This window comes from Cervus canadensis, chromosome 8 (assembly GCF_019320065.1).
Source record: "Cervus canadensis isolate Bull #8, Minnesota chromosome 8, ASM1932006v1, whole genome shotgun sequence".
NCBI lineage: Eukaryota > Metazoa > Chordata > Mammalia > Artiodactyla > Cervidae > Cervus > Cervus canadensis.
The window spans coordinates 62,018,728-62,045,292 of NC_057393.1; the positions used below are offsets into that span (position 1 = coordinate 62,018,728).

The 26,565-nt window shown below is 39.9% G+C and overlaps 1 protein-coding gene across 3 annotated transcripts in view; it reads right to left on the reverse strand.

Annotated features, from left to right (window-relative positions):
- The window catches only part of LRMDA (leucine rich melanocyte differentiation associated), a 1,119,641-nt gene that overhangs the window by 658,891 nt on the left and 434,185 nt on the right, over positions 1-26,565 (reverse strand). The window lies entirely within an intron of this gene.

Genomic DNA, 26,565 nt, shown 5'->3' on the forward strand with positions numbered 1-26,565 from the left:
ACCTTACACAAGTCCCTAAAACTCTCTGGCCTTAGTTTCCTCATCTGTAAGGTAGGGTCACTACTACTTCACGTTGGACCAAAATCAGTGCTGTTATGAGGTCATCTGAATAATAGAGAAGAATGGGTTTTGTGAATATAACTCATCCTTTCAGTGACCTTCTGCCTCATTTTAAAACCCGATCCCGTGTAATTTTCAGGTGTCTTGATAACTTGTCCTTTTTCTTTTTTTCTGAGAATTTCTGAGAATGGAATTGTTCAGTTCACTTTAGTCGCTCAGTCGTGTCCGACTCTTTGCAACCCCATGGACTGCAGCACGCCAGGCCTCCATGTCCATCACCAACTCCCAGAGTTTACTCAAATTCATGTCCATTGAGTTGGTGATGCCGTGCAACCATTAATTCTCTGCTGTCCTCTTCTTCTCCCACCTTCAATCCTTCCCAGCACCAGGATCTTTTCCAGTGAGTCAGTTCTTTACATCAGGTGGCCAAAGTATTGGAGTTTCAGCTTCAGCCTCAATCCTTCCAATGAATATTCAGGACTGATTTCCTTTAGGATGGACTGGTTGGATCTCCTTGCAATCCAAGGGACTCTCAAGAGTCTTCTCCAACACCACATTTCAAAAGCATCAGTTCTTCAGCTCTCAGCTTTCTTTCTGGTCCAACTCTCACATACATACATGACTACTGGAAAAACCATAGCTCTGACTAGAGAGACCTTTGCTGGCAAAGTAATCAACGGATGGAACTGCAGCATTCCCTTTCAGCTATTTCACCTTTCAGAACCCAGGCTCATGAGATCACACCAATCCTTCTGAGATGTTTCTAGTGAACAAGTGATTGTCTCCTCTAATGCCTTTTGGCTATACTTGAGCTTGAACCCCTTCTTCCCTCCTTTACTTCACTGATTCTTCCTTATTAATCAGATTAATTCATTCACACATTCCCTCCTCTGAAGCACCTCATCATCTCTAGAGGCTTATTGGGGGTCAGAGGGAGATGTTGAGTGTGGGGATGCAGAAGAGTTCTCGGGAGAAGATGCAAATAGGTCTCTATAACACCTCTATAAATTTCACCAACTGACAAAGGGACAAGAAAGTGGTGTTTTGTTCTGACCATAAACATACCACTTGGTCTTTCAACCCCTTCCTGGGACTTGCCTCTCTTGTGCTCCCAAAGTCAGATATGATGCTACATGAAGACAGAAAAATCATGGTTAGTTACAATTCTGCCACTTCTCCTTGCTGTTACTCCCTGCTGATGATATGAGCTGGAAGACTGCCAGAGATCAGAGAGAAAACTCACCAAAATGATCATAAAGCCACTAAGAAATATATGAGCATGATCAACACACTAAATAATAATTACTCACATTTGTATTCCCTGCCAATCTTCATACACAGGGTATAAATGTGACCTGCTCCAAATGAATCACCTGGTTTTAAATGCCTGAGAGTCATCGTCCTGTGACTCTGACAAAGTAAACCACATAGCTCATACCTTGGGTTTATAACAAAGAAACTGCTGTGAATTGAAACCCCAAAGAACAAAGCCAGTTGAATTTTTTAAACATTTACTGCAAAATTTTCATTATACATTATATTCTTCTCAAATATTTCATCAAGCCTTTTCTCTACTCTCTGGGTTAAATCTCAATCACTAAAAGGAATGATTCGAAGGCAATAATGTAGAAACAAAAGGGGAGATTAAATACAAATTAAGCTTTCATTTGTACTGTTTTTCCAGACTGAATTAAAGTGATTGAGCTAACTTTGGTGGAAAGTAAATTTTACAGCTGTTGGAAATGATAGAATGTAAATTGGATTATACTATTTAAATATTTTACAAATAATTGAAATGGCATTCTTGTAAGTTATGTCCCAATATTCATGTTCAAACATAGTAGATCACGCTGACTGGCTCTGGATATATATCTTTCCCAATGCTTTAAATTTCTTCCATTACCAGAAATTCATACAAAGACAGGTCGAGGGGTATAGGTTAATATGATGGGAATGAAAAGGCATGATGGTATGATTCAACCTATTCAAATTAACTCATTACAACAGATATGTATCTATCGTAGGGCATTGAGCAAGCTACTGGACACAATAAGGAATTGGCCTTGCCCTGAAGGTGCTTACCATCTCCTAGAAAGAAGGGAAAGTGAAAAGTGAATGTGTTAGTTGCTCAGTTGTGTCTGAATCTTTGCAACCCCACGGACTGTAGCCCGCCAGGCTCCTCTGTTCATGGGATTCTCCAGGCAAGAATACTGAAGTGGGTTCCATTTCCTTCTCCAGGGGATTTTCCTGACCCAGGGATTGAAACCCAGTCTCCCACATTGCAGGCTGATCCTTTACCATCTGAGACACCAGAGAAGCATCTAGCCAAATAAAACTGTGTTATTTTAAATAGCATCATCCAAATGTGTAACATACAGGAAGTGAGAGGTGGGTGATGGAGGCAGGTTGGGGAAGAATTTATAAAAAAGAGGACATTTAAGATGAGTTTTGAAGGATGGATAAAATGTCCATAGGTAAACACTGCAGGAAGCATGTTTAAGGAGCAAGAAAGAAATAAATAGCCTCATTTCATGGGCATGGGAAAACATGGGACATATTTACAAAACTGAGAATCGAACCAACCAAAAGGAGTCAGCATGCCTGGAAAAGTTGGGAGATATTTTCTCATTCAACCAACTTGTATTGATTATCCATCTACCCATAAGATCTATTGGCAAATGTAAAGAAAAATAAAGCAAAGTCACTTCCCTTGAGGAATTTGCATTTTAGCAGTGAAAACCTGTAAATAAATTAAAAAACAAAATAGAAAGCAAAAAGCACCACACAGGGGTATAGACACAGGGTTTTGTAAATTTAGTGGCAGTAAAGGTCACTACCAAGCAGCAAGGAGAAGAGTCATGAAGGATGGATATGTGAGGATGAAGACATCCCTTCATTCACTAAAAATACAGATTGACAAGTAATTTCCTCATATATTAGATACTGAGCAAAATAATGCAAGCAAAGATGAACAACACAGAGCCCCTTGTCTTAAGGGACTCAGCTTGACTGGAACAAAGGGTGAAGGTAAAAAAAGAAAGAAAGCATTGGGAAGACAGGCTTGTAGCCAACCTTCCAGCCTAGCATTTCAGAAAACAAATTTTCTTACATGAGGAGGCCTCTGAAGCCACTGAGGATGTCTGTACAACAGCTTCTAGAAGACTATTCTGTGTCTCAGCTCAAATCCCTCTGAAAGCAGAGTCTGTAATGAGCACATGGGTACAGGGAGCTTATTTGGAAGATGATCCCAGAAAGCAGGAGAAAGAGCATGGAAAAGGAAAAATCCACTATCAGGGTGCATTGTCAAGGTCACTGTTCCCAGCAGTGGGGCAAGATCCCATTTCCAGGACACCCGAGGACCACAGAGAATCCCTCCCAGAACTGCCTGTATGATGGACAGGAGGCTGGGCAGTTAGCCATCAGTGTCAGTTCCCCATTGGTTGAGGGCTGTCCAGGATGGGGGCACTGGCTTCCTTGTACTTTCAGGCTGAGCTTAGCTTATACACAAAGTCACATGGTTCTGGATAAGATCCTAGGGTAGGAAAGTAGAAAGACTGATGGAGCAACTTGAGGTGAGACACTGCCAGCAAGAGTCTGAATGCACATCAGTTCAGTTCAGTCGCTCAGTCATGTCTGACTCTTTGTGGCCCCATGCACTGCAGCATGCCAGGCTTCCCTGTTCATCACCAAATCCCAGAGCTTGCTCAAACTCATGTTCATCAAGTTGGTCAAGCCATCCAACCATCTCATCCTCTGTCGGCCCCTTCTCCTCCCGCCTTCAATCTTTCCGAACATCTGGGTCTTTTCCAACGAGTCAGTTCTTTATTTCAGGTGGCCAAAGTATTGAAGCTTCAGCTTCAACATCAGTCCTTCCAGTGAGTATTCAGGACTGGTCTCCTTTAGGATTGACTAGTTTGATCTCCTTGCAGTCCAAGGGACTCTCAAGAGTTTTCTCCAACACCACAGTTCAAAAGCATCAATTCTTCGGCACTCAGCCTTCTTTATGATCCAAATCTCACATCCATACATGACTACTGGAAAAACCATAATTTTGACTAGACAGACCTGTGTCAGCAAAGTAATATCTCTGCTTTTTAAATATGCTGTCTAGGTTTGTCATAGCTTCTCTTCCAAGGAGCAAGTGTCTTTTGATTTCATGGCTGCAGTCACCACCTGCAGTGATTTTGGAGCCCAAGAAAATAAAGTCTGTCACTGTTTCCATTGTTTCCCCATCTATTTGTCATGAAGTGATGAAACTGGATGCCATGATCTTATTTTTGTGTGTGTTGAGTTTTAAGCCAGCTTTTTCACTCTCCTTTTTCACTTTCATAAAGAAGCTCTTTAGTTCCTCTTTGCTTTCTGTCATAAGGGTGGTGCCATCTACATATCTGAGGTTATTGATATTTCTTCTGGCAAGCTTGATTCCAGTTTGTGTTCCATCCAGCTTCATGGAACTGTGAAATGCAGTCATGACTGAAACCAGAGGTGAACTTAGGGGATGTGACAGGGGCCTCAAAAATGTCTGCTGAAATCAGGCAGAAGCCTGCATGCAGTGCAGGGTGGAAGAAAAAGACTCAAGAAAAACAATCACTGTCTAGCCTGGCAAAGAGAAAGATAATGGGAAACTGAACAAGATGGTGGGACTGGAGAAGAGAAGATGGATGTTGAAATCATCACCAAGGATTAAGCAACTAATGAACTGTGTGGAGCTAAGGAGGTATATCATAGATAACTGAGATTCTAAACCTCCATGACTGAGAAAAAACGGTGTCATGAACAGAAGGCTAAGTGAACATAAAAACAGCAGCTAAGAGAAGATGACGCCCAGGAGAAAGATGGAAATACAAGACTACAGTTTGGGAGACAGTGAACTGGAAATTATCAGCATAGAGACAGTAGCTGAATTCACAGTTTTGCTAAGAGATTTATATTAGAAAGAAAAAAAAGTAATGGTTAGAAACTAAAGAAATGTTTACTAAAGAAATTAACTAAAGAAATTAATTAACTAAAGAAATTAAATGAATGGAAAAGGAAGGTGGATGATAAAACAGGAGAAATCACAGTGTCAAAGTAAATAGAGAACAGAGAATTTCAGAAATGAGAGTCTGGACAACAAGGTGGAATAGGAGAGAAAGAATGGATAATAAAGACCAAGAAGCACCCACTGACTGAGGTGACTGAGAATCAGAGAAGAGCTTCAAGGACATGTCCCAGACCTCCACCAGGCTACCTGATGACCAAGGTCTAAAGAATAAGGGAGAGAAAGTCAGTCTTTTTCCACAAGGGTCCCTCATATCAATCACAGAATGTGCTTCCTGTGACAACTTTCTCAATTCTTTCATGGGTGGTACACATCTAAGACATTCCTAAATACATAGAAGTTACTATCAAAGCGTTAGGACACGGGTCAGCAAACTTACTCTATAAAAAGGCATATGGCCTCTTGAAACTACTCGACTCTGCCTTTGTAGCACCAAAACAGCAATAACCAAGAAGATTGGATGTGGCTATGCAGCCATAAAACTTTATTTATAGACACTGAAATTTGGATTTCATATATTTGCATGTGTCAATAATTGTTCTTTTTAAAATTATTTCTAGCTTTAAAAACATATAAGAACTATACTTTTAGTTCATGAGCCCAAGAAAAACAGATGATGGACAAGATTTGGTTTTCAGGTGATAGTGTGTCCCCAACTTAGGACATCAGAATGTAGTTACCACCTGAGCCCCAGGTAAGAAATGCTGGTAGATACCTCAAATAATGAAGAGGTAATAAGAGAGGAAGAGATGACAGCATCAGGGAGAATTAGGATCAATAATTTATCAAAGAGTAGACAAAATATACACATAGTGACAGAGGTCAGGGGGAAATTCTCCTTGGAGAGGGAAAATTGAAGACACTCGAAAAAGTGGAAGAAACTGGTGGATCAAAGTCCTAGATGAGGAAGAAGGAGACAGGATGCCCGAAGAGCCTGGCAGGGGAAAGACTGATGGGTTCTTCTGAGATGCAAGGTGATGAGGGAAAAGCACCTGGAACCAGACAGTGGAGGATCAGGAATGCCAACCTAAAGAGGTCACACTCCATCAGGTGAGTAGTGAGCAGCTACCAAAGGTGTTTAGGTGATTGGTGATGCACTGGGTCTCCCCACCAGACTCAATAAAAACGCAGATACTCTGAGTATGCATATTTATAACACGCAGGTCTGACCAGAAGAGAAGTGAAAACATGTAATAATGGACCCTCATTTTCAAAAACCTATCACCCCCTCCTCACCGATGCATTCTGGAAGGAAAGATAAGACAAGCAGACACATTCAAAAACAGCTAGTTCGGAAAGAACAAGATGGTGGAGGAGTAGGTGGATGTGGAGTACATCTCTCTCCACAGATACATCAGGAATACACCTTCAGACACAGAAGTGCATGCAGAACACCAGCTGAGAGCGGACAGGAGTACCTGACCAGTGGAAAAGAATATATAGAACCACACAAAACTCAGTACAATGAAGGAACTAGGGGGAAAAACAGGAGTGTGAGTAGGACTGCACCTGCCCTCGGTGGATGGGGGAATGGAAGCAGGGGTTCAATTCCCACATCCGGGCAACTGTCTGAGTCAGAGGAGAAACACTTAAGGCTGAAAGTGAAACAGCTGATCTGTGGCAGCCTAAATGGAATAAGAATCAGACAGTCCTTGCTGCAGCCATACATACCCCGGACAGGAATGCTGGTCCCCTGGAAGGCGCATCGGCTGGGAGCTGGAGTTAAGGGATTGTGGAGCAATCCCAAGGTGAGGGCTGCTGTTGACTGCAGAGAGACGGATGGAGGGGATGTGAGGGAGGAGAGTGTGTGGGGAAATGCCTGTGGAGGAGAGCTGGGCAGCCATGGAAGCAAGGAGATACTGCTGAGTCATGCGGAGGGGGTGGAGCCATCACCATAGCCTCTCTCTCCCCACATGCCAGCATCTGCTGCTGAACAATAGAGAGGCTGGTCCATCAAATGCCTGACACACTGGACTACAGACTAGGACCCCACCCAGGGTGCTCCTTTAAGTGACTGATGTGCCGAAGTACAGAGTAGGACCCACCCAGGGTGCTCCTTTAAGTGAACGATGCACGGAGCTACAGAGTAGGACCCCAGCCAGGGACACCCCTCTATGTGCCTGATGCACCAAACAACAGAGAAGGACCCCAGCCTAGGGAACCCTCTAACTGCCTTAATGGGTGGAGCTACGGAGAAAGACTGGCCAAAGAGGCCTTCTGATGCCAGCTACAAGAGGCTCAAAAAAAGACTCTGATAGGGCCGTAACTCCTGCCGCAGAGGCAGTCCGTGTCCCTGCACACTTGGCACCGCCAGGGTCCCCACAAGCCAAGCAGCTGCGCCACCTTCACACTCAACTCTCACTGGGGCAGGGCTGCCACAGGCAAAAAAAGTCTTGCATCTATGCACACAGGGTTGCTTTGGCTGTGTCTGACTCTTTGCGACCCTGTAGACTGTGGCCTGCCAGGCCTCTCTGTCAGGAAGAGGGGTGGGGTCTCCAGGCAAGAATACTGGTTGCCATACCCTTCTAGAGCACTATATTTCCTGCTGCCCTAACCGCCAACTCCCCTGAGTACCTGGAGCTGCCAGAACCCCTGCGACCCAAGCAGCTGCACCACCTCCACACCTGGCCCTCACAGGGGCAAACCCAAATCCTCCAGGGCAGCCTCAGGAGCAAACCCCAGTGGATGGCCCACATGTAGAGGTGGAAATAAAACCACAATTGAAACCCAGAGGCAGTGTGGCTAAGGAAGAAGACCCAAAACCTTCCCGCCAGGTGTACAAGTTGCAGATTAAATCCACACAATCAACGAGGCAGACTCTGTGTCGGTGGAATAAATAAAAGGTCACTGAGAGCTTCCACAAAAGAAAACACACTAGTTCTGATAGCTGTGGACACTGGAGGCAAGAACACACAGGAACAGAACCAAATTAGAATATGTACTGCCCCCATAGTAGGCCCGGAGATCAGCACAGTGTTGGAGGGCATCCTACGGAGGCTAAGATGGACGGTGACTCCCAGCGGGGGGAAAGACTCTGACAGTAGTGGCTCAAGAAAAACATTTATTATTCTTATTTTTTGACTTGTTCTGTAGAATCACTTGGATTTTTTTTCTCTTTTTTTCCTTTTTGTGCCCCCTCTGTTGTAATTGTCGATTTTATTGGCCCTATGAAATCCAATTAAGCTTTTGACCTTTTTTTTTCCTCAGTCACATTTTTTATTGTCCTTATAAACCTCTGCCTCTACATTGGGCTTTTGCAGTTCTGTGGAGCTTCCCTTTTCTGTCCTTTTTTCTTTCTTCCTCTGTTTTTTTAATATTTTAATTTCTAATTTTTTAAACCTATTATATTTTTTCTACATTTATTCCTTTGTTTGCCTTTCCTACTGTTCTTATCCCCTTGCAGTTAATCTCTAATATATATAAATCTTCTTCATCTACATCTATTTAACTTTGCATATCTATTCTTCCTTTCTTTCCTTCCCTCTCAACATATTTGTTAGTTTTATTTTCATTGCTTTATTCCCCATTTGGCACCTTGCTTTAGTTTTGTTTTCCAGTTTGTGCTTTAGTTAGTTTTGTTCTTAACTGGTAAATATAATTTTGTATTTCCTTTGTTCACTCGGTCAATCTACTGTACTTTATTTTTGTTGGGCTGTTTGGATTTTGCTCATGGGTGTATATGTATATGTGTATATTCCATTATTTTAATTATTATTTGCTTGATTTTGTAACTGCCATATGTCTGGGTTCATCTTTGGTTTCTCGCTTTTGGATATTTGTTTTAATCTCACTTAATGCCATAACAAACCACTTGTGGAATCTTCGTTCCTGACCAGAAATCAAGCCCTGAGCCTTAGGAGTGGGAGCACTGACTCCAAGACCCTAGACTACCAGAGAACTAACCCTAGGGAGTATCAACAGTGAGAACTCACACAAACAAAACCACTTGAATACAAGACCCAGCATCACCCAAACACCAGTAGCACCCTGTACAGGACACTTCATCTAAACAACAAATAAAACAAAAATACAATCCCAATCATCAGCAGACAGGATTACCACCTCATTCAGCCTTGCCCGTCAAGGAAAAACAAACAAAAACTCAGCACAAATCACACACTTTATGAAGCTTACACAAACCACTTGACCAAACTTAGGAGGGCAGAGACCAAAAGGAAGAAAGAATTCAACCTTCTTCAAGGAAAGAATTCAACTTTCCTTGAAGACTGGGAAAAGGAGACCTCAAACACAATAAGTTAAAAAAAAAATAATGAAAAGGCAGATAAATACTACACAAATGAAGGAACAAACTAGAAACACAGAAGTCCAAATAAATGAAAAGGAAATAAGCAAACTACCTGAAAAGGAATTCAGAACAATGATAGTAAAGATGATCAAAAATCTTGAAAACAAAATGGAGAAAATGCAACAATCAATTAACAAAGACCTAGAAGAATTAAAGAACAAACATACAGAGACAAACAACACAATTACGGAAATTAAAAACACTCTAGAAGGAAACAATAGCAGAATAGCTGAAGCAGAAGAAGGAATCAGTGAGCTGGAAGATAAAATGGTAGAAATAACTTCTGAAGAGCAGAATAAAGTAAAAAGAATGAAAAGAACTGAGGATCGTCTCAGAGATCTCTGGGACAATATCAAATGCACCAACATTCTAATTATAGGGGTCCCAGAAGAAGAAGAGAAAAAGAAAGGGTATGAGAAAGTTTTTGAAGAGATTATGGTTGAAAATTTCCCCAGCATGGAAAAGGAAATAGTCAATCAAGTCCAAGAGGCACAAAGAGTCCCATACAGGATAAACCCAAGGAGAAACATGCCAAGACACACACTAATCAAACTAACAAAGACTAAACACAAAGAAAGAATATTAAAAGCAGCAAGGGAGAAGCAACAAGTAACATACAAGGGAAACCCATATGCTTAACAGCTGATATTTCAGCAGAAACTCTGCAGGCCAGAAGGGATATATTTAAAGTACTGAAAGGGAAAAATCTACAACCAAGATTACTGTACCTGGCAAGGATCTATTCAAAATTGATGGAGAGATAAAAAGATTTTCAGACAAGCAAAAGTTAAGAGAATTCAGTACCACCAAACCAGCTTTACAACAAATGTTAAAGGGACTTATATAGTCAAGAAATACAAGAGGAGAAAAAAGATCTACAAAATCAACACCAAACAATTAAGAAAATGGCAATAGGAACATATATATTAACAATTACTTGAAATGTAAACGGATTAAATGCTCCAACCAAAAGATAGACTGGCTGAATGGATATAAAAACAAGACCCATATACATGTTGTCTACAGGAAACCCACTTCAGGCCTAAAGACACATATAGACTGAAAGTCAGAGGATGGAAAGATATATTATTGCATGCAAATGGGAAGCAAAAGAAAGCTGGAGGAGCAATCCTCATATCAGACAAAATAGACCTTAAAATAAAAAATATTCACGAGATAAGGAAGGACACTACATAATGATCAAGGGATCAGTCCAAGAGGAAGACATAAAAATTGTAAATATCTATGCACCCAAATAGGAGTGCCTCAATACATAAGACAAACACTAACAGACAAAAATGAGCAACTGACAATAACGCAATAATAGTAGGAGACTTTAACACCACATTCACACCAATGGACAGATCATCAAAACAGAAAATTAATAAGGAAACATGAGGCTTAAATGATACATTAGATGAGATGGATTTCATTGATATCTTCAGGATATTCCATCCAAATAAAGAATAATACACCTTCTTCTCAAGTGCACATGGAATATTCTCTAGGACAGACCACATCTTGGGTGACAAATCAAACCTCAGTAAATTTAAGAAAACTGAAATTGTATCAAGTATCTTCTGCAACCACAATGCTATGAGACTAGATATCAATGACAAGAAAAAAAAAAACTGTAAGAAACACAAACACATAGATTAAACAACACATTTCTAAATAACCAACAGGTTACTGAAGAAGTCAAAAGGGAAATTTAAAAAATTTCTAGAAACAAATGACAATGAAAACACGACAACTCAAAACCTATGAGATGCATCAAAAGCAGTTCTAAGAGGGAATTTTATAGCAATACATCCTACCTCAAGAAACAAGAAAAAAATGAAAGAAACAATAGTAAAGATTAATAAAACTTAAAGCTGGTTCTTTGAGAAGACAAAACAAAATTGACAAACCTTTAGCCAGACTCATCAAGAAAAAAGGAGAGAAAAATCAAATCAACAAAATTAGAAACGAAAAATGAAAGATTACAATAGACAATGCAGAAATACAAAGGATTATAAGAGACTATTATGAACAACTATATGGCAATAAAATGGATAACCTAGAAGAAATGGACAGATTCTTAGAAAAGTTCAATCTTCTAAGACTGAACCAGGAAGAAATAGAAATTTTGAACAACCCAATTACAAGCAGTGAAACTGAAGCTGTGATCAAAAATCTGCAAAAAAACAAAAGCCCAGGACCAGATGGCTTCACAGGAGAATTCTATCAAACATTTAAAGAAAAGCTAATGCTTATCCTTCTAAAACTCTCAAAAACTTGCAAAGGAAGGAACACTTCCAAACTCATTCTACAAAGCCACCATCACCCTGATACCAAAACCAGACAAAGACAACACAAAAAAAGAAAACTACAGGCCAATATCACTGATGAACACAGATGCAAAAATCCTCAACAGAATTTTAGCAAACAGAATTCAGCAACACATCAAAAAGCACATATACCATGATCAAGTTGGGCTTATTCCAGAGATGCAAGGATTCTTCAATATATGCAAATCAATCAATGTGATAGACCATATTAATAAATTGAAAGATAAAAACCACACAATAATCTCAATAGATGCAGGAAAAGCCTTTGAAAAAATTCAGTACCCATTTATGATTAAAACTCTTTAAGAAATGGGCATAGAAGGAACCTACCTCAACATAGTAAAGGCCATATATGAGAAGTCTACAGCAAACATTATTCTCAGTGGTGAAAAACTGAAAACATTTTCCCCTAAGATCAGGAACAAGACAAGGGTGTCCACTTTCACCACTATTATTCAACATAGTTCTAGAAGTCCTAGCTTCAGCAATCAGAGAAGAAAAAGAAATAAAAGGAATCCAGATCAGAAAATAAGTAAAGCTGTCACTGTTTGCAGATGACATGATACTGTACATAGAAAACCCTAAAGATAGTATCAGAAAATTACTAGAGCTAATCAGTGAATTTAGCCAAGTTGCAGGATACAAAATCAATACATAGAAATCACTTGCATTTCTATACACTAACAATGAAAAATCAGAAAGAGAATTTAAGGAATCAATCCCATTCACCACTGCAACAAAAAGAATTAAATATTTAGGAATAAACCTGCCTAAGGAGACAAAAGAACTGTACCCAGAAAATTATAAGACACAAATGAAAGAAATCAAAGACAACATAAACAGATGGAGAGATATTCCAAGTTCCTGAGTAGGAAGAATCAATATTGTGAAAATGACTATACTACCAAATGCAATCTACAGAGTCAATGCAATCCCTATCAAATTACCAATGGCATTTTTCATAGAATTAGAACAAAAAATTTCACAATTCAAATGGAAACACAAAGGACCCCAAATGGCCAAAGCAGTCTTAAGAAAGAAGAATGGGGCCAGAGGAATCAACGTTCCTGACTTCAGATTATACTACAAAGCTACAGTCATCAAGACAGTATGGTACTGGCACAAAAACAGAAATATAGACCAATGGAACAAGATAGAAAGCCCAGAAACAAATCCATGCACCTATGGGTACCTTATTTTTGACAAAGGAGGCAAGAATATACAATGGGGCAAAGACAGTCTATTCAATAAATGGTGCTGGGAAAACTAGACAGCTACATGTAAAAGAATGAAATTAGAACACTTCCTAACACCATACACAAAGAAAAACTCAAAATGGATTAAAGACCTAAATGTAAGACCAGAAACTATAAAACTCTTAGAGGAAAACATAGGCAGAACACTCGATGACATAAATCAAAGCAAGATCCTCTATGAGCCATCTCCTAGAGGAATGGAAATAAAAACAAAAGTAAACAAGTGGGACCTGATTAAACTTAAAAGCTTTTGCACAGTAAAGGAAACTATAAGCAAGGTGAAATGACAACCCTCAGAATGGGAGAAAATAATAGCAAATGAAACAACTGACAAAGGATTAATTTCTAAAATATACAAGCAGCTCATACAACTTAATACCAGAAAAACAAACAATCCAATCAAAAAGTGGGGAAAAGACCTAAACAGACATTTCTCCAAAGAAGACATACAGATGGCTAACAAACACATGAAAAGATGCTCAACATCGTTCATTATTAGAGAAATGCAAATCAAAACTACAATGAGATATCACTTCACACAGGTCAGAATGGCCATCATAAAAAAAGTCTACAAACAATAAATGCTGGAGATGGTGTGGAGAAAAGGAACACTCTTGCACTGTTGGTGGGAATGTAAATTGATAACAGCCACTATGGAAGACAGTATGGAGATTCCTTAAAAAAAATAGGAATAAAACCACCACATGACCCAGCAATTCCACTCCTGGGCATATACCCTGAGGAAACCAAAATTGAAAAAGACACATGCATCCCATTGTTCATTGCAGCACTATTTACATTAGCTAGAACATGGAAGCAATCTAGATGTCTATCGACAGATGAATGAATAAAGAAGTGTGGTACATATACACAATGGAATATTACTCAGCCATAAAAAGGAACACATTTGAGTCAGTTCTAATGAGGTGGATGAACCTAGAACCTATTATACAGAGTGAAAGTAAGTCAGAAAGAGAAAGACAAATATTGCATTCTAATGCATATATACAGAATCTAGAAAAATGATACTGAAGAATTTATTTACAGGGGAACAATGGAAAAACAGACATAGTAGACTTATGGACATGGTGGGAGGGAAGGAGAGGGTGAGATGTATGGAAAGAGTAACATAGAAACTTACATTACCATATGTAAAATAGATAGCCAACGGGAATTTGCTGTGTGGCTCAGGAAACTCAAACAGGGGTTCTGTATTAACCTAGAGGGGTGGGATGGGGAGGGCAGTTCAAAAGGGAGGAGATATATGTATACCTATGGCTGATTCATGTTGAGATTTAACAGAAAACAACAAAATTCTGTAAAGCAATTATCCTTCAATAAAAAATAATTTTTTTAAAAAAAGAAAAAGAAAAAAAGCAGCTAGTTCAATACAGTCACACAAATGTGCTTTCACCTTCAAGAATCTGAATATCACACATAGCAAGAGTCCATGGTCAGGGCTTATAGCAGTTTGGGGTTGAGAGCGGAGTGGAGTATGGTAACTAGCATTAGGTTCCAGTCTCAACTTTGTCATTAACCATCTGCACGGTGCCAGTATAGTTAAATTAACCTCTCTGGGCAGAAGCTTCATCAGCATCACGTGGGAATTAGAAATTTGTTCCCTGTGCTTCAAAGGTTTGTAACAAGGTTCAAAAGAGCTAGTGGACATTAACATGTTTGAAAAGTGTAACAGGCTACACAGATGGAATACTATAGCTGAAAAAAAACAGTTCTGTGATGTCACTTGTCAGAGTAACTTCCCCAGAATTTCCTGATTTCATATCTGGACCTCTCTCCCACAAGGCTGGAGTAAATGATTTCAGAGGGACTCTGAATCAAAAAAGGGACACCCTGCTCAAAAAAGCATTCTGCTTGGTTGACCTGCAGTCTCCTTGCATCTACCCTCTTCTTAAAAGCTCTATGACTTTTGGGGAAAAGGATATATTTCTAGAGGTATGGTCCTGGTGGGGTCAAGTCATTTACATAGGACAGGACTGCATGGGTTGAAGACACCCATGAGGATTTCCTGGATAAGGTGGCACTTCAGGTGAGCCTTAAAGGTTCACTAAGATTGACCAAACTGTGAGAAGGCAAAGCTTTCTGAGCAGTGGGTCAGCTTAAACTGCATCATTTCATGTAGGCTGAGCATCTGATGCACCAGGAGAAATAGTTTAAAAAGTTGAAGAGGTTCAGATATAACACAGCCAACATGAGAGTCTCTAAGAAAAGGGGGGAAACAAGAATATTTGTTTTCTTCCTTTTACAAGTCAAATTCTAGCTCTGTTTCCACAGCTAAAATAGAGATGGTATAATCCTTTAATATTAACAACAAACTAGTTAACAAGAAGAACCTACATGGGTAAAGTACTGAGAACAATACCAAGGTCTTATATTCATACAATGATTTATTGTTTACTAAGAACTCTCGTTTCTCTTAACTTGACCTATTAAAAAAAATCATGTAATATAGGCAAGGAAAGTATAATTACCCAATTACAGAAAAAGAAAAAGGAAACTGGGGTTCAGAGAGGTTAACTGAGCAACCTGAGGTCACACAGCTAGTAAGTATTAAGGAAGGGTTGGTGTGGGAACATGGGTTGTCTGCCTCAGAGCCAGCTTTGTTTTCATCCTTATCCATTACATCTCTTGGCTGAATAGAGCCATGGACTTAATCTTTAGGTTGGCAATATCGTCCTCCCAAAACAGACAGCTATCATCTTTTCACACTGATAAAAGGAAAGCAACAAGACAGAGAAAAAACAAAGGTCAGAGGTCAGAAAACTACATTCATAGTCCAAATCCAGTCCACTATCTGTTTTTGTACAGCCTGCAAGTTAAGACTGATTTTTATATTTTTAAATAGCTGAAAAAATCAAAAGAGGGATAATCTTTCATGACAAGGGATATGATATCAAATTCAAACATCAGTGTCCCAGGAAACTCAGCTTTAGAACTCTGATCAGCTAGAGGGGTAGGGTGGGGGTGGGTAGGAAGGAGCCTCAAGAAGGAGGGGATATATGTGTACTTACAATTGATTCATGTTGTAGTAAGCAGAAAGTTACACAGCATTGTAAAGCAATTTTACTCCAATTAAAACATATTTTTTAAAATGTCATAGAAAAAAAAAGTGTCAGTGGCCATAATACAGACACATCCACTCGTTTATGGATGGGCTAGGGTTGCTTTTGGGCTGCAAGGACAGAGTGGAATAGTTACAGCAGAGGCTGTATTGGCCTACAAAGCTGAAAATATTTATTATCTGGCCCTTTACACAAGAAGTTTGCTGACTGCTGTCATAAGTCATAGATCCGCAATTACAGTAAGGAAAAAACAAGGTAACTAGATAGGGGAATTGCAGGAAAAAACAGAACACAAAGTCCTGAGTACCCAGATTTTCCATATCTTGGTTTATGAAAACAAGGTTTTCAGGGAGAAATTCTCAAAACTCTGGTATTCTCAAAGCTCTCCCCAGTGGGTGCTATTGGCTCCCTGGGACAGTTTCATAAAGAAAACTGCTTCTCACAGCCCCTTTAATTTCTCTCCACCCCTTCACCCTTTCCCTACATAGGGGCTGAACCTCATTGCTTCTAGAAATGAAGACGCTCTGGTGTCACCTCTAAAATCTGTGTCTCACTTCCTCCAACAAGAGGATATTTATTGACAGGGTGTGGGATAGAGAAAGAAAGGAGAGCCTGCCTGTCCAGAAGGCAGTAACCTTGGTGGAAATGCAATGTCACCAGCCCTACACCATCATTCTCACAGATGTACAGCATATTATTTAAAGGGAAACAAATATCAGCCACTGAATGTCATGGCAAGGACACATCTCCTGCCTCTTAACTAAACTTATCAGAGCTGCAGTTTAATATGGTTCCTTTTTCATCCTCCCCTCAAATTCATCTTCCAGGGCAGCTCTTGACACCACCAGCAAACAGTCAAGACGAAGATTTAGTGACATGAGCTTCAAACAGATCTAGATTTATTGACATGTGGGGCTGGCTTCCATTCTCGGAGCCGCAGTACACAGGATTAGTTTAAACTGTTCCCTAATGTTCAATGCTGCTTTGCAAATACCCAAATGTCTGGCTGCTCCCTAGTTTCATGGTGGGGTAGGGAGGTCATTTTTCATCAGGAAAAGGATTCTCAGTGGTGGCTTGAGCTTTCTCTAATCAGGAGACTGGGTTAATTGGCACCATTCTGTTCTTTAACAAGAGGGCAGAACCTCAGCAAACTTCCTGCCAGAACCCTTTCCCACTTCCTTAAGTAGTCCCTGCCTCTCTCTGAAACCAGCCAAGAATCAGCACAACCAGCAAACGGTCTCAGTTGCTAAAATTGAGCTCTGCATCTTGTTTTGAATCTTCCTACAGATACTTTGGAGTCTGAAACCAGAGGCAGGGCAGCTGCAAGCCAGTCTCCTTACAGGCTGTGTATTCCGATCCTTAGGCTGCAGTGTTGAGCTTTGCCCACTTGCAGCAAAAGCCTTCTAGGAGCTCACTTGCTGAGCAGCAATTCTGTGCTGCATGAGGCAGAGGCAGCTCCTTGTGTCCCGACGCCCGCTGACAGCAGGAAAGCAAGGCCCGCATCTCAAGCCTCTCTCTGCCAGCCTCAGCTGCCCATGTCACCACAGTCACCCCAGGACACAGCCTAACACAAGAACAAGTGCGGCCTGGGCACGTGCAGGGACCATGAAGGGGGTAAAGAAAACTGAATAGAAAAGAAATAAAATCTCTCTGTCAATCCTTCCCTAACACTAGACTGAAGAACAAATTTGCTGAGCTCTGTTAAAAGATTAACTGCTAAATGAAAAAGAGCTACTCGATGTAAATTTAAAAGTCCCAAAACACCCAAGAGGCATAACTATAATTATTGCCGAGGGAAGCTCTTTAAGACTAAAAATACATTTCCATTAACAATCAAAATTAGTTTTCATTGCTTTTTTTCTGAAGCTTTCAGTGAATAACCTTTATGGTAGTACATGATAATGATTCATTAGAAGTGGATTTGTATTTCAGAAGCATGTACCCTCCCAAAAAAATTAGCCAAGAAATTATTCCTCCATATAAGTCAAATGGCAGAAGAAGGGAACATTTTTAGAATGAGTAACGGCTTCTTATAAAAGTTAACAGACAGCAGATACCCACTTGAATATCCATGGCTAACAGAGCTGGCAAATTACTTTTTTCAAACCTCCAATGACTTAGAAGAACTGGTATTGTGATATAACATCTTTTCCTTCAAGCCCTGGCTTAGAAGGTATAAGGAAAATGCACCATATTGCCTCAAATCTTCCATAGCTTATGGTCATTGGTAAAAATGCACCTAAAATGATATATGAAAACAGCAGGTCAGAGTTAATTTTTTAACTGAGATGTAGTTGTTGCTTAGTCGCTAAGTCATGTCCAGCTCCTTCATGACCCCATGGACTATAGCCCACCAGGCTCCTCTGTCCATGGGAGTTCCCAGGCAAGAATAACGGAGTGGGTTGCCATTTCCTTCTCCAGGGGATCTTCCTGATCCATGGATCAAACCTGTATTTCCTGCATTAGCAGGTGGATTTACCAGAGTTCCCTGGTAAAGAATTCTTTACCATTCTTTCCCTGAGCCACCAGGGAAACCCCCGAGATGTATTTGCATAGAGTGAAATGCATAGATCTTCGGTGTACAATTTAATTAGTTTTGACAAATATAGGCACTTGTGTGTGTATAACTACCTCTATCAAGATCTAGAACATTTCTAATTTACACCGTCTCACCAAGCTGTACTTCCCTGATAAGTCAGTTGGTAAAGAATACGCCTGCAACGCAGGAGACCTCAGTTGGATTCGTGGGTTAGGAAGATCCGCTGGAGAAGAGATGGGCTATCCACACCAGTATTCTTGGGCTTCCCTTGTGGCTCAGCAGGTAAAGAATCCTTCTGCAATGCAGGAGATCTGGGTTCAATCCCTGGGTTGGAAAGATCCCCTGGAGAAGGGAAAGGCTACCCACTTCAGTATCCTGACCTGGAGACTTCCACGAACTGTAGAGTCTAGGGGGTCACAAAGAGTTGGACACGACTGAGCAACTGTCACTTTCACAAGTTAATCTCTGTCCCCCCAGAAGAAACTCCAGACTAGTTCTAGAATGACATAAAAATGAAAACATATAGTAAGTACTCTTTTGTGCATGAATTATTTCACTCAGAATATATTTGAGGTTCAATTTTGATTAACTTTTTCTTAAAACCATAGCTACATAAAATTTTCAGAGTTCAGGTGATTTGGTGGCGGGGGGGTGGGGGGTAAACAAGCAACAGCCTTGCCAGATAGAGGATAAAAAGAAGGGAACTATTGCAGGTTTTCCTAGAATGTTTTAAGCTACTGGGAGAAACTTGGAGGTTTTTCTTTAAAAGCCATAAACCATCCTGAAGGGCTCTGAAAATCCTGTGATGATCTCTGATTCACTTACTTATCACAGGGAGGTATGATGTAATGATGAGGTGTACACAATTCATAACTCTAAACCTAATTATGATGAGTGGCCTAGAAATTTGATTAAAAATCATTTCATTCTCAAGAGCCTCAAAACAGAAGTGAATATACAGAACGGATAAACTGCTGTGCTAGATGGATTATTACTTGAAAATCTGAAGCAAGACGATAAAAGTAAATTATTTCAAAGAATCACTGCCAAATTGTAAAGTGTAAAATGCAAATGCTGAGTCGCCAGTACCAGGGCAGAACATGTGACTTACATTAAATGCTGCAAATAAAATACACAGTCTTGTACCCAACAAACAATAAGGAAATTACAAAGGCAAGACTTATTTTTTCTCTGAGGATACGGGCAAATAGTAGCACAAGAGCTGAATAAAGGAGTAACGATCCTTGGAACCGAGGATCCAGGGAGTCTGGGGCTCTTTTAGGCCTTTGTCTCTTGGGCAGAGTTGGGATTCTCACCCAGAACATAATGGGATCATAGAGCCAAGTCTTCCCTATGTCTTCAATAGTCACAAAGCACGTGCTGCTTCTTTGAGAGCCTTTTCAAATCACTTAGCAACTCATCTTTGCAACACTTTTGTTAGGTGGCATCATCAACAGTTCCTAACATTTATGTAGTGCTTTACAGTATCTGGAGTCCTATCACCAACATCAGCTCATCAGATTCTCAACATAATCCTGCAGAGAGAGACTTGGACCCTTTAAAAAAAATAAATAAATAAGCCTTTTGCCAGAGCTATCCAGTGGCAGACTTGGGGCTGTAAAATATCTTTTGATTTCTAACCCAGGGTCCATGTCACTATTTTATTGTACTCTATACAGGTACTGGGGGGCTTCACAGGTGGCTCAGTGGTAAAGAATCCACCTGCCAACGAAGGAAATGTGGCTTTGATCTCTGGGTCGGGAAGACTCCCTGGAGGAGGAAGTGGCAACCCATTCCAATATTCTTGCCTAGAAAATCCCACGGACAGAGGATCCTGGTGGGCTACAGTCCATGGGGTTGCAAAGAGTCAGACACAACTTAGTGACTGAGCATTGCACAAAGCACAAACAGGTATTATTTTTTATTTGTTTATTTTAATTGGAGGTTAATTACTTTACAACATTGTAGTGGTTTTTGCCATACATTGACATGAATCAGCCATGGGAGTACAGGTATCCCCCATCCTGAACCCCTCTCCCTCCTCCCGCCCAATCCCATCCCATCCCTCAGGGTTGTCCCAGTGCACCAGCTCTGAGTGCCCTGACAAACAGGTATTATTAAACCCAAGTGATAGATGAGAAGACAGGCAGAGTGAGGCTGATCTTTTAAAGCTAACTAATGGCAGACCTGGAATGAAAACCTATTTTAAGATAATATATAGGAAAATAAATCTTCAGACTAACTTTTAGACTTCAGTAAATCCTTCCCTTTCTTGGCCAGGGCAAAACTTCTGAATATTCTTGATCTGTTCAATCAAAAATATATTCAAGGGGGGAAAGGAGGGTGGGACACATTGGGAGACTGGGATTGGCACATAGACACCACTATGTATAAAACAGGTAATTAGTAAGAACCTACTGTATAGCACAGGGAACTCAGTGCTCTGTGATGACCTAAATGGGCAGGAAGTCTGAAAAAGAGGGGATATATGTATACCTATAGCTGATGCATTTCACTGTACAGCAGAAACTAATACAACTATCATACTCCAACTAAAATTTAAAAAATAAAACACATGTCAAACATATCCAAGGTTTTCCTTGAAAACTATAGGTCAGCATTCATTCATTCACTCACTCATTCAGCAAATTAGATTTGTCTTCCAAAGTGAGCTTGTGATCCAGATATTATAGATTAAACAGTCTGATTAAGATAATTTTGCAAACAATTTATCACTCCTGAACTAAAAACAAAATTCTGCAAAAAAATGAAAATATCTAAGCACTTTATACCTATATTATCTCCCACTTTCCCCCTAAATAAATCTGCTGTGTGTACTAAGTCACTTCAGTCACATCCAACTCTTTGTGACCCTATGGACTGATTCTGCCAAGCTCCTCTGTCCATGGGATTCTCAGACAAGAATAATGGAGTGGGTTTCATGCCCTCCCCCAAGGGGTCTTCCCAACACAGGGATTGAACCCAAGTCTCCTGCAGCTCCTGCACTGCAGGGGGATTCTTTATCGCTGAGCCACCAGGGAAGCCAGCCCCTCCCCAAAAATTCAAGGCTCCCACTTGAACGTAACTGAGCCTTTCCAATATACCTACCTTACCACCTACTTACTAGAGTTTTAATGACTAGCAGATAATAAGCAATTTCTCTGTGCCAAGTACTTTTACCAATATTAATCTTCCAATCTTCACAATGGTTTATAAGTACTAATACCATTTTATAGGTATGAAAATTGGAAGCATGGAGGGTAAATATCACAGTCCAAGACACAAGCAGTAAGCTGTCCCGGTGGGATTTGAACCCATACAGTCCAGCTCCAAAAGCCACACTCTTCACCAACAGGCTGCAAGGAAACTGTTCATCTACAGAACACTGGATCAACCCCAAATTCACTACTCCAAAGCATATGAGAGTGACAAGAATGCTCCTAAAATATAGATACAGTATATATTTTTTATTTCAGAGAGCGGGCTTATATTTATATGTGCAAACAGATTAAATAAATCATGATTACAACAGTAAACATGTAAATTCTGATCAATAACTACTTGCCTTCCCCTCCCCCCAACGCTAACAGCTGCAATAAAGCTTTAACTGTAAAGCGATGCACAACCAGCCATAAAAGTATGTAAAATAAATGAGGATAACATAATGAGGGAATCCAACATTCATCTCATAAATATAACATAACGACCACAACTAAAATGTCAGAGAATCTAATAAATCAATATGGTAGGACAGAGCTATCTTTATGTTCAGAATACATAAAAAATATATTTACATGCAGGGTGGTTTTTTTTTTATAAGCCAGGACCAAACAAAGAAGAATTATAAGAAACTTAACCCATTGTTTACCTAGGTTCTCTGGTTCGACAACAATATTTTCAACCCTCCACTGGATCACCCACCATCATCTTATGGTACCAAATGGGCTCTAGTCTGAAACCTGCACAGAAGGCTTTAGATACTGTGCTAATATGCAAATACCACTGGATGGGAAGCGAATAGGAAAACATCCTGAGGGTACTTTGAAAGGATCAATTACAGGCCCTGGTTTAGAATACTTCTGATCACGGTGATTTCTGGAACTTCCAGCTCATTTTATTAGCACCAACAAACCCTGGGAGGTTTAGTTATTTCCCTGTTAATGCACTAGCGATTGATGTGGATAAATCCCATAAATACTAATGAGGGTGACACAAGTAAATCTCTCCTGAATTAATGAGAAGAGAGTCTCCTGCACTGACCAACATGCCTCCTAATGACTTGAAATGATGGATTTATAAATTCTCCCAGGTTCCCCTGTGGATGCAAGCTGCAGAAATAAATATCCTTACCAAGACACCTCCTCCTATGGGCCCTTCTGGATCTAGAGGGCCTAATGGGAAGGGAACTGGCCTAAAGAGGAAACAGACAATGCTTCTTACACCACATTTTCCTTTATGAAGTGGACACATTCTAAATGCAATGCCTCACACCTTGCTGTTTGGAGTGGACTACATTATGGAGGGAAATGACTGTCTTCAGGTAAAATAGCCTGAACTCAAATCTAAAAACATCATCTTCTCAGAAATAAAAAATAGGTGAATGCTCATACATTAAACGGAGTTTAACATGTGTGTGTGTTTTAACCTAGTGTCACAATTATCTATTGCTATCCAACAAACGGAGTGGATTTAAACAACCACTATTTTATTTGCTTATAATTCTGTGTACTAATAGGGGCTCTGCTGGGCAGTTCTCCTCCTGCTCTCACTTCAAGTCTTCATGTGTGTGCTGCCAGACGGTGACAGGGACAGAGTCCAAGGTGGCTCGACTCAGATGTCAACAGTCTGGGCAATGGCTGGGGGCTGCGACCTCTCTCTCCACATGGCTCGCTTGAGATTCTTTACCTGTCGGGTGGACTTTAAGTGCAAATGTTCCAAAGCCAAAGCCAAGGTGCAAGCACTTACCAAGTTTCTGCTTGCACGCCACACATGTCAATGTCCCATCAGGCAAGTCCAAAGTCACCTTTGAAGAGAACTATACTGAGGTGTGCATACAGGAAGAAATGGTTTACTTGGAGTCACCAAAGCAACATTGCATCACAACAGCACTGCTTCCCTCAGAAGGAAAAATATTTGCCAATATTATAACAAGAGCCCTGTTCATGTTTTCTTTTTCCTTTTTTCTAGTCTCTCACTTTAGTATTCGATGACCTAGTATTTGATGGTTTCTTAAGCGTTGAAGACCTGGGTTCAGTGTGAAAGTGGGGTTAGGCAGGGAAAGAAAGAGAGAAGGACTAAATAATTTATAAACAAATAAAGATCAAACTTTTCATTTTTTTAATAACACAAAACTAGCTACAGCCATTGATAAGATCAGGGAACCAATGGTCAGCTCTACCCTCCCTTTGATCATCTTAGCACAAGAACTCATACAGTCTTCACTCTGCCTATTATTCACACTTAAAAGACCATCAGCACCCTTCTAAAGGACCAACACCACACCTTTCTTCACTCCAATGTGTGAAGACTTAAGGGACACCATAAATCTGGCTCCACCAAATCTTGCCTGAAGATGCTCTATTAATATGACCGTCCTTCACTACAAGAACCCTACAGGCTTGGTTAATATTTGTCAACTACAGTCCACCTGTTGGGATTCATCAGTAATAAATAATATTTATCGCATTTTCAATTTTATCAAAGGACATCCTATTTGATGTTCAGAACAGCTCTCAGAGATAGGAGAGACAAAGATGTATTAACTTTATTAGACCAAAATAAAAACAAGGCCTATACATATTAGTATGAAGTTCTAGTCTTTATAGTGTTTTATAATTAACAAAATGTTCCCTAACATATTATTTGTATAAAAAGTCCTTAAAACCATCCTGAGAGGTACATGATAATATCCCTATTAATAGATGAGATAGAGAAGTTAAGCATTTATCCTCAAACTCCACAGTCATTAAGTGGCAGGCACCAGGCAGGGTATCAAGCCTACTCAATCTAACTTGTTCCCCAGCATATAACAGAGAGAGTAAGTGATTTGTGGCCATAGAGAGTACAGCAGAATTAAAATTAGAACCTGTATCTTCTGATGGACATCTTACTGCCAAAAATCATGCTGATTTTTATGCCTCATTTAGAGCCCATGAGAACTACCCAATGTTAGTGATAAGATGGGCCACACAAGCAATAGTTGGCTTTAAGAGTAGAATTAGAAATGACATAATAGCCTAGCTTCTCAAGACATAGGAGGCTAACATAATCCTGTTCTGTTCACAGATCTGTGAAAAGAATAGAGTCCAGAACTGTGCCTAAGTAGATATTTTGTAGATGGTAAGAAATAGCATTTCAAAATGCATAGCAAAATGGCCTAAAACAAATGGTTCTGGGTCAACTGGCTATCCATTTTGGGGGGGGGGGGAAGAAATGTATATATGTGTATATACATATATATATTCATATATATATGAATTGATCTCAACATGAAAGTGTTCATATGCATATCTATCTATATAGAGATATTTATTTATTTCCAATGGATCCATACCTAAAAGATAAAATTAGAGTTTTCAAAGAAACACAGGAGAATATGTTTATGACCTAAGGGTTGGTAAGGCCTGTAATAAGACAGAAACAGCATAAAGGAAAAGACCTGTTAATCTGACAACATCAAAATTAAAACCCTGTGTGTAATAAAAAGCACCATAAAGTTGAAAGGCAACAGAAGAAGGAAGAAAATAACTTGCAAAATGAGAGATTGAGGCCAAGTATACCTCAGTAAAAACTTACTAGAAATCATTAAGTAAGTAAGGGTCACACAAGCCAATAGGAAAATGGGCACATGACATACAGTGGAAATTCAAAACAGAAAAAACAAAAAACTAGACGATGAATATATAAAATGATTCTCATATTTGGCAAGCAGATGAAAATCTTAATTGGCAATGAGATATACTGTGTTATAGTTAATAGTTTGCAATAATTTTGAGAGTATGCTAATATCAAATTTTGGCAGAAACATGTCAAATGATACTTCTACTAGTAAGAGTGAATGGTGATAAAAATCACTGGAGGACAATTTTTATAGTATCTATTACAACTGAAAATATGCACACACTATGATTAAGCAATTTCACTTTTTAGAATACACTCAAGAGAAACAATTCCACATGTACACAGAGAGACTCATAACAAGGCCATTCATTATCTATGTGACAAGGAGAAATGACTAATAACCTAAATGCCCACAGAAAGCTAAGAGTCTACTTACACCTTGGCATATCTGCAACATGGAATACTGCACCCATGTCAAAAAGGGTGAGTATATCTCCGTGACATCAGAAGATATCCGAGACATACCAAGAAGTGAGAACAGCAAGCTACTTATCTCATATAGTACCATAAATTCTTAGTATGTATATATATGCATCTATGCATGGGAGTGTATAAATTCACAGAAGAAAGAAAAGTAAACATAGAAAACCCCTGATGTTATTACATCTGGGAAAAAGAGTGGGTCAGGCTGAAGGTCAGTCAGAGAGAACAGCTTTAGCAGTTAGTATGGAGGATACTGTACTTGTATAATTCAATAAATAAAAGGACATGGCAGAGCAACCTCCCCCCACTCCCACTGCTGCCAAAATTCTCCAAAGCGTTCATAATCTTCTCTGAAATTTGTAAAGCAAGCAAAGAAAGAAACAAACCCAATAGGCAAAAAGAGATTATAATGAAGGAGGATGAGAAGCAAAATGGTGTGAAGCAAGGATGGTGGCGCCAGCTGGCCCAAGTTCAGATTCTGGCTCTGCCACTCTAAGGTGTGTGACCTGGTCAATGGCTTAGTCTGTTCCAGCTGCTATAACAAAATGTCATAAACTGAGTGGCTTATAAGCAAATGTACTTCTCACAGATTTCGGGGCTGGAAGCCTGGGATCAGTCCTCTCTTCCCAG